This window comes from Trichoplusia ni, chromosome 23 (genome assembly GCF_003590095.1).
Source record: "Trichoplusia ni isolate ovarian cell line Hi5 chromosome 23, tn1, whole genome shotgun sequence".
In the NCBI taxonomy this organism is placed as follows: Eukaryota; Metazoa; Arthropoda; class Insecta; order Lepidoptera; family Noctuidae; genus Trichoplusia; species Trichoplusia ni.
In genome coordinates this window covers 4,393,511-4,406,379 of record NC_039500.1, presented here as the reverse complement: position 1 = coordinate 4,406,379, position 12,869 = coordinate 4,393,511, and the positions used below count along the sequence as shown (strand labels likewise).

The 12,869-nt window shown below is 34.8% G+C and overlaps 1 long non-coding RNA gene across 1 annotated transcript; it reads right to left on the bottom strand.

Moving 5' to 3' along the window:
* Positions 1-171: 171 nt before the first annotated feature.
* LOC113504952 lies at positions 172-10,737 on the bottom strand. The gene is made up of 2 exons (XR_003401593.1): positions 1,234-10,737; positions 172-843 (listed from the first exon to the last, which is right to left on the bottom strand). It is a non-coding gene; the product is annotated as an uncharacterized LOC113504952 (long non-coding RNA).
* Positions 10,738-12,869: the final 2,132 nt, after the last annotated feature.

The following is a 12,869-nucleotide window of genomic DNA, read 5'->3' as shown; positions in this document are numbered from 1 at the left end:
TATGATCAAACCAGACTAAAAAAGTCTAGTCCGAGCTTAAGCTAGGCAAATATAAAGCGTGTAATGACGGTGCAAAAAATATATGAACTAATGTAACAATCAGCACTCTAGGGTGGCGCAGAGCTTACTTTCTTGTATGTACTTTAAATAAAGAAGTTCAAGAAAACAAAATGTGACTACAATCAGATTTATTTAATGTTCTCAACATAGAAGCACAGCATGGTGGGTAGGAGCACACACTACGAAGTGTTCCCCCTCACTGTGACATCGCGGCGTATTATGACAATATATTACATTCACTACACAGATATTACGTAGACAGACTAAACATCTAAATATGAGATGAACATTAACACAATATTACAGTAATCTATTGTAATACAAATTAATCTACATAGATAAGAGATCACAACATCTAGAATATGAAAACTTTACTTAATTTTAGTATCTACATCTAGCTATCGATGATATAGCTTGAAAATTCTTATTTTCTTACATTTAGTAGATACCATAGAGGTAAACATTGATGATGAATGTTACAAACAGCTGAACACGCAAAGACATCACACATTCTGCCAGATGTCTGTCTACGTAATAACTAATATAGTCTATAGGATTACCCTTGTGCATATAATACAATCTCACAGTATATGAAATCAAACATTACGATAAAACACTTGTACTGTTACTATTAAAATATAATTTTAAATACATTGTTAGGTAAAATAAATATCTCACTCTGGTGGAAATGCTTCGCCTCCATTGTACAGTACTTATAAAATATGTTTTCTATCGTCGTGTAACCATGGCTGTGGGTGGATTCAGGATCTCGTTAAATATTAACTGTTGAAACAGTCATAAGTTATGTTTTAAAATTTAAACAAAGCGTTTCAAGAAGGTTGCTGGTTGAAATTTGATAAATTATAGAAATAATAGTATTCAGCCCCCAAAAGACTTATCTACAACCGTAGTTTAGAACTATTTTCTGGAATTTTAGTTAGAATCTAAATAACCGTTTACTGAGTAGGTTGTTCAATTCTTCGCGGCTCTAAACGATCGAGATAAACTTGTAACCTTTATCTTGAATAATTTTCTGAAGGCATATCAACGTTCATTAGGTACTTATCTCCGGTAATTCGGATATCACAAACATTGTAACTTTGGGAGAAACCTATGTTCTGCCAGTTGGTTGGAGTAAGGCGGAAATTGAAAACTAAAATTCAAAGGGCTTACCAACAGGCGCCTTATTGAATCGTATAAAGTCATAAAAGGCAATGGCATTACATTAATAGTGCCAAAGTTAATTTTAAACACCAAGATACGTCATTGACGTCACAAAACACGTTTCAGTTTCAGAATCTTGCTCTTGCAGACTGACGCAAATCCTAGATAGGTAATTTTCCTGAATAAAAGAGAGACCAGTTACGATCTAATTTCATGGATACTTTTATTTAGGTACTGGCAGTTCAACTTTGGTTTTATGTTTGTTACAAAGGATAACAATTCAAGTCTAATGGGGTTCAGTGACTTCAGATGTGTCTACAATAAAATGCTTTTTATTGGTTGCTAGGTATAGCTCTAATACTTAAAGTTACGTTAAAATCTTGCACAGTTGCAAAATAAAAAAATAACCCGCTGTCTATGTCTATCAAATCGAAATGTAAGATTTCCAAACCGCAATTTAAATATTTTGTAAATTATAATGTTAATTTGGGTAGACATAAGCGTTAAAACCGTTATTTTCGAACAATTTCGATGGGTCAACATTCTCGCGTGTTGCTAATTTCCTTGTTACAACGTATTCAAATTATAACCTAACCTTGAACTTTACTGCATTGGGTTGTTGCTATCGTGTGGAGACTGCCAAGTTCAATACTTTTCAAATTAGCGAGTTGTTACATCCAAGGGTATAAACAATTAAGAATTCACGGCTGCCAATACCAAGTTTCACCTACCTGCCTACGTTACAAAATTGCTATAAAAAGTATTTACTTTCAGTCAATGAGTTATCACCTACGCAATGTTCGTATTGAAAAGGCAGGTAGATACATATAATACTACCTACGAAAGAGGATTTTCAGATAGAAATTTAACCGCCCACGCCCTTTTTTGTTCTACCCACTTCACATTTTTTTTCCGACAGCGTCAGCCGAAGTTGTTTCATTCGCAACCCTTTACAAAAACTTCAAAAATGAAAATAACGTCACATAAACTTGCTTCAATGTTTACGTCTTGTTAATAAAGTTCCTTTAAGGTTATAAATAGCAAATTTAGATTTATTCACATAAACTTATCAAACACATTTACGTCATCACTCTTAGTCAACGTTATCTATCGATACCTATAAAGCTGTCTTGATAATTGGACTTTGTGGAGTCAAGTGGCATGTCGCAGGTCGTCTCGAGGGCTCGCTTCTCAGAAGGTCTCGTAATATTATAAGACTCTTAGAAGATATTTTTAAATTATTTTAATTTGTTGCGAAAGACGCTCGCATTTTCTTTAGTGACATGCCTACACAGGTATTTCAAGGGCATGTTGATTTTTATTTAGGGTCACAGAAGATCCGCATTTATTATTATTTATTATATGCAATAATGTTTTAAATAAGTATTTGACTTAATTATTAAAATAATAAAAGATCGATAGGAATAAGGTTACAAATAATCAAGAAGTTAAGTTAAACGTCATAAAAGTCAAAGGCAAGGCATACGCATAACTTTCTCATTTGCAATCGCTAAGTAGGCAAAGGAAAGTAACTTATTATGACGCATTGTTATTTGCTTTAGTGATATTGTCTTCAATATGCAATTGAAATGTATTATTGTCAACTACATATAACTTGCATAATTATTATCACAATGAAAATGGGAATATCTATGCATTGATGTTTGTTTGTAGCCTTTTAAAAAACACTTAATAGAATCGGGACATAAGACCTAAAACCTAGTCTGATAAAAAAAAAAACATAAATTCATACTTTAACGGTCGCGGGAATTCGTTTTATCACAAAGGTAATTTTTTCCTAAGTCAAATAGTTTTTTTGAACAAAATTTAGAGGTTCGCACGCAAAATTCATAAATAATTACAATGCAAGTTACTTATCTTAGAAATATGAAAAGTCAAAGCAATATTCAAATTTAAAAGTCAATTTGCGGTTAACATCATTATCATAAATATAATTTATGGTTAAATAAGTAACATTACGATGGCATTAGGGCCTACTGATAACATTGATAACGGCAATATAAAAATAAAGTTCTTAACAAGCCACGGCGGTATTGTTGATCACGTTGTTATATTTACACGTGATTTTAAATGGACTGATATCTGTAGCTCTAATCACATTATAGGAGCACTTTTTACACCTGCATATTGTATGGAAATGACTTAGAGCATGACTGTGTAACTGGTGCAAGATGTAGTAAGTATCTAGGTAAAACATTAGTTAGCAAGACGGCCGGCCGAGACAATAAATATTTCAAGTATATTTAATCTAGCGATAAGGTTGACATTAGTAGCAGCTAGAAAACTTTTGCATGTAAAAATATGGTAAAAATCAACTCTGGTATCCTCTGATATAATTTTATTCCATCGTAAAGGAAAATATTGAAAATTACGTTACAGAAAAACACGCGTTCGTCATAAGGTGACGTCAACGAAATATTCGCTCAGTGACAAACTCGTGCAGTCACCAATGTCACGTAAAAGGTTATGAGACGAGCGATATTATAGTATATTCAGTAGGTCTCAGAAGTATTGTAAATTTGTATTGAGGGGTGAACAACCACCAGAAAGTATAGACTTGTATCGAATGTTCAGCAGCGGTTACATTGTAAAAATCTTAAAGCTTCATACTTTCCGTATAATGTTTTCGGTTAGTCATTTTGCATATAAAACTGAGCATAAACTTCAACCAAAATATTCAAGACCAACCACTTTTATGATGAAGATTATGTGTTACGATTTACCAACATTTGCTAAGCGGAAAGCTTTGAATGTCACAATGACGTCACTCATGTTGAATCAAACACAGACCGCTAATGTACCTTCGATGTTAATTGAAATCCGTATGATGGTTAATTGTCTCCAACATGACAAATTAAATAGCGACAAGTAATGGAATGGAACTGATTTTGCTGTCCCTTACGAATAATGTCTTGGAGTGAAGGAGTTCGGTAAACGGAGAAAACACCGGACTACCAAATAATAAAATAAAACGTAACCTTTATCTACCCACAGCTATAGTTTATGGTCATCAGTTGCCCATTTTTGTGCCTCAATGGAGTTAATTGACCATATCGTACAGTCTGCCATTATGATATTGAAATAGCTACATATACATAGTTAAACTTTCTATTATTTTAAAATTACACTAGGTTCTAGAGTTTGGCAATTTTAAACAAGGAGGCATGTACACCAATGTTCTCTCGTTAAATCAGGCGTCGAAGAAAATAGCAAAATATCGAGATAAAAATAAACCTTGACAACGATTCCTGTGTCAAATATTTATATCAAAAGTATACAATTTGGATTATTGAAATATCTGTAGCAATTTGTCGGTACTCTTCATGCAGTTGTCGAGAATATCGTATCCGGTTCAGGGTTGCCCGGATAATACATGGTCACATCGCGTTACTAAGGTTGCAGAAAGCATGCAGTGTAAGTTACGCGGCGAGGCGAGCTCACTTTCCGCCGTGAGTCGCGTGGCGCGACGCTTCAGATGTTATCGAAGCACGCCATTTATTCGCTTTGCTTATTCTTTGGGACTCAGGCTTTGTTAGACAGTTTTTATCAAGAAATATGTGCAAGAATTCAACCTTGCGCGTTTAAAAATGCATTTGTCATGCTCTTATTGTGGCCAGACAAAAAATATAAATCCAAAAGCCGTTTTGTAATGTAACGAACAAATGAAGATTAAATAAAACTTTAATGGTCTTTAGGAATCGTGTGAGTTTTGAGAATCTAGTTGTAGAACATATCGTAGCATAATACACAACTTCGGCGTTATCAGAAGCTTTTAATCGAAGGTCGGTTTCATAGATATGTGCAGCTTAATATCCAATAACAAAAATACGTTTAGATCAAATTAGAGCTTTCGAGTAAGCGACTGCAACTGCAGCAGACGATATCACGTTGAAACCCTAGATTGTGCGCCGCTAGCTACAATAAGAATAGTGTTAACTGAGGATACACTGATTTATAGTGTAGTCTACAGTTAATAATAGTGTTTGATACGTACGCAGCCCCGATACCCCGCTCGGCAGCGCATCAAGTGGACTTGTTAGGATTAATCTAGATTTTCCAATCTTCATTGCCTACGCAGTCGCCAGTCGCTCGATCCAAACCCCTACTAGTATATACACTTTTATAATATTAAAAAATAATTCTACATATTTTATCTCACTATGTTACAGTTCAATATAAATTAATTTTCGCTCAGGCACCTAATTAGCTATTATTAGGATCTTAACTACATAGAGCACAAGAAGATGAAATGTAGTGTTCACTCATTTGTGACATACGGCTATCGACCTGACAACATGGCGGGTCGCCATTTGACATTTGTCAACGTCAAAGTTTATTCAAAATGTAAAAATCCGTTATTTATTCAGTACATTCACAAATAAGTACGCACCTTTAGTTAAACACTCCCAATTACTTGGAATTTCTTAACACAAATAAAATGTGAATGTTCTCAACACTTATCCTAGAGGAAACAAAGTTATCTTACAATATGTTTATTTACACAATATTAATAACTACTCCTTTACAGCATCCTTGTTTGTGTGAAGTTCCCTTGCATCGGGGAGCACACAAGCACTTATTTGAGCACATTATCGAGGCTACCAAAAATATGATGGCGCAAGAATTTGCCAGAAATGCAAGACAATTTATACATAACGTCGATAAATATGCACTTTTTACCTATTTATATCCGATAATTATTCATTAAAAATTAATTTGTCATTACCTTGTAGTCGAACATTAAGTAGACATTAAATTACACGTTAGGATATTGATTTATCTCTCTTTAAGGAGTTCCACAGTTAGCACACATTATCACACAACGTTTAAAATGTCATCTTTAGAACACCCCTGCATGTCGATCGTAGATTTAAAAATAAATGTCGTGGCACACTTATTATTATTTTCACACCAGTTCCTTACACACCGGTCCCAATATAAATACACTGTGATCAGTTCACACCTATTTATTTTGGTATCGATGATCATCGTAGAAAAGCTAGAATACATAATTATCTTAGACATTTTAAATTATAGGTAGCTATTAGAATAGATGTGGATTTCGAACTATTTCAACTATTAAACAAACATTTTCAGCTTCACACACAGCCTCACGCATGAATCTTGAAAGTTACAATACATTTTTAAAGTTAAATGAGGTCAATGGTCTAAAATAAATAAATTCATTAAATAGCATAACATTTAAGACGAAAATAAAGATAGAATAGAGCTTGCATCACACAAAGACATCAAATGATCGACGATTTATATTCACAACAAAATCACAAAGCGGCGCGGTTTTTTAAATTATACCTTGTCATCATTACTGTTGGGTTCAATTTGGAATAAGATTGTTTTCTTTGTGTAATTTGCATATTATAATGTTGGTATTTTTAAAGATGGCGCTTGGTATTTTGTAGAACCTTCAAATTATACGTTGGGCCAGTTGAGGTAGGTTGTGGAACTATAACGGTATCTACGGTATCATTAACAAACATGAGACGAGCATTCTAAATTGATTGAAAACTCTAGAAACATGGAAAACTGTCTAAAGTACTGCAGGTATAACCATTCCTTCCTTTAAGAATAGGTCTTTCTTTACCTAGAAGTCATATTCCACATCATCATGATCATGATTATATTTTATTCTTTATTTATTTTGTATCGGGTACACCAATCTCTGCCAAATCAATCAATCTACTGACCTTGCGACGGTCCCCTGCCGGGATGAAACGTCGGCAGAGGATCTTTTGTTAACTCTTGCACGGAATCTTAATTATGCGTAACTGGAAGTTTCAAAACCAATCCTCACCCCGAACGATTTTGCCCATGTATTTAGAGGTAAGTAATCGCTGTCCTGTAGTTCATAAGTGAGGATTCTTCACGGGCTTAGCTTTACTCAATATCCTCTATTTCAATATTTTAGTGAAATATATTTGAGATATAATAAACTCGTCTCTTAGCTGTGTTCTGTTAAGGTCACACAAGATCATGATTGTAAAAACTCAATAAACAGAGTACGAATTGTAAAATCCATTCAGCATTTTAATAAAGCAAAGGCAACTTTGTAGTAATCCAGTTTATGAGTCTGTGGCCCACAAATGTAATCTGTGGAGGTTAATAAAAATTATATCAAGGTTCCTTTTTATATTCTGAGCAAGTCGTGAGGGTTTATCCCTTAGCGAGTAATGCACTGCTCTCTCGCATTAATAATTTTTACGCTGTTTCTACCACACAGTGGTCTAGACATTCCGGATTTGCTTCCGAACCGGTTTTAATTCGTTGTTTGACTTGGGCTTTCGATGAGAAACGATGAGCTTGGTCACTTGGTGGTGGGTTATTGCGTTAGGGCAAATTGGTAAAAAGGAAAAGAGTCACTAATTATTTTAACATCATAGTTTACGCACTTGTTAAACAAGGCTCATACTGATAAGAAGTATAAATATAGATTCATTTATTTTCCGTGCAAAATTAAGCGAAAACAAAACGTATTTCCTAACATTTTAATTTGATGCGAAAAGCAAACACTAACTAAGCTTGTGGCACGGGAATTTCACCCAAGCTTTGCATTCAGTTATTTACGTTCCAGTGTTCACACACAATATGCACTAGATTAGTTAACAAACACTCAATTTACTGCTTCAACGCAGGATTATAACGAAGCCACCCACTCGGTGTATTAACATTTGTCATGAAGAGCATCGTCACATTGTTGTGACCTCCGTGCGTTCCCGCTCTTCAACTAATTAGCCCGTGACGTCATAAGGACAGATATAGCGATAAAGAGCAGAGACAATATAGAATTGATGACATAAGACTTGCTTAAAAAGAGGTCATATGTCTTACAGAATCTGAGCCTACGGTGCAGTTTTAAGATCAAGGACTAACGAACTATTATTAAGTATAGCCAGTTCTCTAATGTTCAACCACATCCATATAGTAATGGTCTACAAGTTTAGGTTTGTTTTCTTTAAAGCTATTTTTCATTTAATGACAGCGTTATTTTCAGGTCGACGCTCTCTGTTAAATTCGCTTGTTAACGCATAACAATAAACCCGTCAATTGGTTACTGGATAAATTGCATCCTTTTCGTGCTCGAGTGGATCAAGGATACTCCAGGTCAAGAATCAAGATTAGGGGAAGAATGAAGGCGGGAGCAGCCATGAGTACGTAACGGCATAGACACAATTTGTATATAACGATAGGCAGAACGTCAAGGATGACATTAAAATGACGGGATCACATTTTTTGGTAGAACTTTAAACTGCAACGGAAATCATACGAATGGTGGACAGTACTTCTTGAAATATCAACAACTGATAAGATTATAAGCAGATACCCTAATTATCTACAATGTTATCAGTAACGCTTAGCAATTTGTGAGTAATGGATTCGTTATAAATATCGCACAAACTTGTAGGAGTCGATTTTAACAGTCCACTGGAACTTATCTTATTGATGGTAATCTAACAATGGTTAGTGGAAACTTGCAGTAGTAATTCATTGTTACGTTGATGACTAACAGCGGTGCTTTGCGGTTTATTGAAAATTCGTCACGGCGTACATTTAACGCGGAACGATTGTTTCAAGATTGGAAAGTAATTTAAAAGCAAGAACATTACAAATGAGTAATTATTGAAACAAGACAAATGGACACAGATGTCCTTACGTAATTGTAGAGTTCAACGACATTCAATTGTCGCGCCGGTTAAGTCTAGCATTTAAACGAGTGTTATGGAAGTTCAACTGACGAGTAGGGAGCTGTCCTTTGCCTACGTCATACAAAAACACTTCGAAGGCTGAATTGAACAACAAAAACAATGGCATTTATTATCATACAGTTTAGGTCAGGCTCATTTTTTCGCACGAGCTTCAACAAATCATCGCAAAAACTTATGAATGCGGGTCAGGACATCCGGTAGTTTGTTTATTTACAAAATGGCTGCAGTAACAACGAGAAAAATGTTTTACATTTTACAGATTTTCTCAACATGTTCGATTATTTACGAGCACGGGACGCTGGCGAAGTGATAAATTTGTTAACGTTGTTCGACGTATTTAAACTTTTTACGGCCTCCATTCCTGAATTGCCTTTTTCCATACCCGAAAATATATAAAAGAACATGCCGATTTCTACTTTATGCCCTCTAGCTGGCAAAGAGTAGGTACTTATTTTTCATGCAAGCAAAGTCGCAAATGTGCTGATTTTTTCAATAGATCATGTGGTAATGCCAACCTTATCATAGACGCATTAATTAATTAACGCAAGCTGTAGGTTATATAGGCCACAGCGGAAGCCGGAGATGAAATTACTAGTTCAATGGAACTTATGACATTATTATAAATGTCTATTACGAATCGATTTAGCTGCTCAAAAAATGAAAAGATGTGCCCAGAAATGGAAAAATACGTGGGGAACATATTTCTATCATATTAGAAAACTGCTAAACAATACTCATTCGTATGTCAGTCAGCGTAATAGAAATGATTCAGTTGCGTTCCGCGTCGCGACTATAATTCACGGCCAAGCTGACAGGTGGCGCTAGTTGCCCCCATTCCCATGACAACATTTAACTTCGAAAACAAATTCGTTGAGGACAACACATGGTTTATTATCCATTAAGGGGTAACCTTGAAGGCTTAGCAAAATGCTCTTGGATCCGAAACAAGTGAAGAACAATCTGTAATTTTGTCAATTAAAAGTTGAAAATATTTGGAATTATGAATATTGGCGTAAATTCACGGTTTAAAATGTTATAATTAACTCGAGGATATGATTTACCATAGTCATAAACAGGAAAATACCAATATAGTGTCGCTAGTATTATTTTTGTCAGCGTTCAATTTTTGCAGCACAAGTTTGGGAGTAACATCTGCGAATTATGTTTTAGGGTTATATCTCTTAGGTAATATATAGCTACATTCATAACACACGTAATGTTTGTTGCAGTATTAGCGTAATATTAATTGATGTTACTTGAAATGTAACAACTCCAATGAAAATGCGCCACGTTTACTGCGCGCTTCTCAAACCGACTGTTTATAACACCAGCCAATGCGTTTATGTTTACACATAGAATATAGGTTAACTATTAAGCTTGGCGGGAGAAAATGGCGGCCGAATTCATATAAAACTGCCACAATGTAGGAAAGTATTCATTTGTTTCTCACGACGCCCGGTATTGTCTGTATGAATTGGTTTCTATAGCTTAATTTGGACTAAATTAGCTAGATGAAAATTTGGAAGAAACTATTAAGTATGTTACAGTATAGAAGAGCGAAACAAAATATTCTAGTCAGAAATTAGAGGCATACCTAAATAAACTGTTTGGTTCCATTTATTTGAAGTATGCAAGGTATCGAGGCACATAAATTCCGATGTAAATCAACGATGCGATGCGAATTCATTTTGTAATTTCGAATTTATCATTTATATCTAATAATAATATTGTGGCGATTCAAAGGATAAGAGCATAATTTATTTTTGAAATTTGTTTCGGCACAAATGTACCAATTTTATATTTTGTCATCGCTTCCGGCGCAATTTAAAAATAATAAATGTTTATTTATTGTACCTATGTACATTATTATGCGGGTAAGTATGTAATTTATAAATTTCAATCCTTTGAAACATATTTTTAGTAATGACATTCGCGTGATACATCTTAATTACTAAATTACTTATAAAACGTAGTGATATCCAATCAGTAAACATGTTTTATGAAATATATCTATGCTTGCTCGTAATATAAAAACCACACTGAGATCCTGAAGTTAGCAAAGCAAGACTGTAATATCAGGCCAATGAAATGATGTATAAATAAGCTTAGGTAACGGTAAAAGAGAATTATATCAACACGGACGCCCGAGGGAAAAGCATTCTGTAATGCAAACATTATTTCACTTTGAAGTTTTACCCTGCGATAACGCTTGAAAGAAAAACTTTAACTTAAGTTCCTGTTAGCTGAAGGATCAGGAGACAATGTAACTAGGAGTTTTATTAAAAGTAGTTTTTATTAAACATTTACAAGTTGGTCAAAGCGAAGCGACCGCTTATTTGACCTCCACAACCCATTTACTGGGTACTCGGTCCCCCAGCAAGACTGGCATTAGTAGGGTTCCTAACGACTAAGGTCAAAGGATGACAGCCTGGAGTGGTCTGGACAATCGCCATAAAGCGCAAAATGAAGCAAATTAATATCTGGAACATCTACAGCAATCACACCGTCAATGAGAGACCAGAATATCTACAACCTAAGCTGTTACACAGCCTTCGTAAGTATGAGTAGTTATGACATATAATGAGCTTGAAAATCAAGGTGAACAACTTAAGAGAGATGTCTGTTTCATAATAATAGAGAAAAAGATAGCCTAATTGAAAGCAGGAAACTGTCTAGCGCTTTAACGGGAGACGACGGGATCCTAAGTGAAATCAAACCGTAACCACTCCGCGGTTGGTCTACCTCTTTATAAGGAAATATAAAGTTTATGTTCCTGTTACGAGCGTATGGTACGACTATTACTATTCATAGACAAGTCAAATATTCGTGGTTTCGTTATCCATGTGTTTCCCTACGCCAAGGCTTATTCGTGTCGCGTGTTGCAATTTATGATGCTCGTAGCCTCGCTGAGGCAGATAAGAGTTGGTGCCATCGCTACAAGTTTCTTTTTTCATGGTACCAAGTGGTAGAAAACAGCAGTATATTTTTGTCAAGTACGTTACTGACATATTTACGAGTTTTTCAAGTGGTTAAGGATAATCCATTATTAGGGAAAATGCGAACAAGTTAGCAAACTTGGTCCTTGCAACGACTGAAAATCGGAGATTAGCAATTAGTTTTAAAGCCGAATTGTTGTTACGTCATGTGTTTTGTTTCTATGACTCCGTCATTATGCGTCTTTTTTTGTTGTTGTGAGCAAAGCGTTAACGTCTCGACCGTGATGACCCTGATCTAGTCGGTTACAATGCCAAGTTCATAAAAAGTAGGCTAGCATGTACGGAGGTTGAACAAGAATGTTGCAGTCAACTGGTCTTCCATATTAAGTCACCACTTTACATATTCAACTAAACTTTACATGCATCAAACTTGTTTTATATTGTTATACTGAAATATCGTTTGAATTAATCTACAATATTAAAGCATGAATTGCATTTGAGGCAAAGACTAATTAAACAGCCACTGCTCTTTATTTCCTTATTGTTTTGCCATAATTATAAACTTAGGTAATACTCGCCACAATTCTTTGCGTACTTTACTAAATAATATACTGATAGGTACAGTAGACATTACTCATCGTAGTCCGAGTGTTTATATAAAACTGGTATAATCTATGGGGTTTGATGTGGTGGCGTGTAAATTTGTAATTTTTCGATTTATCATGGTTCAATTTAGAATTAATAACAACTCATGATGAATGAAGTTGCGATTGCTTCGACCATTATGGGATGACATAAAATAAACAAAGAACTCAAAGAAGAAAATATTATCTGTAGACTTACTGACCAATTTTTTCATCATGGCGTTCGATCATGCGGTGTTCAAAATAATTTTATGTTCAAACAAATATGTTTTATCGGTTGTTACACTTATTACAAAGATATTGTATAAGATATTACGATTTTT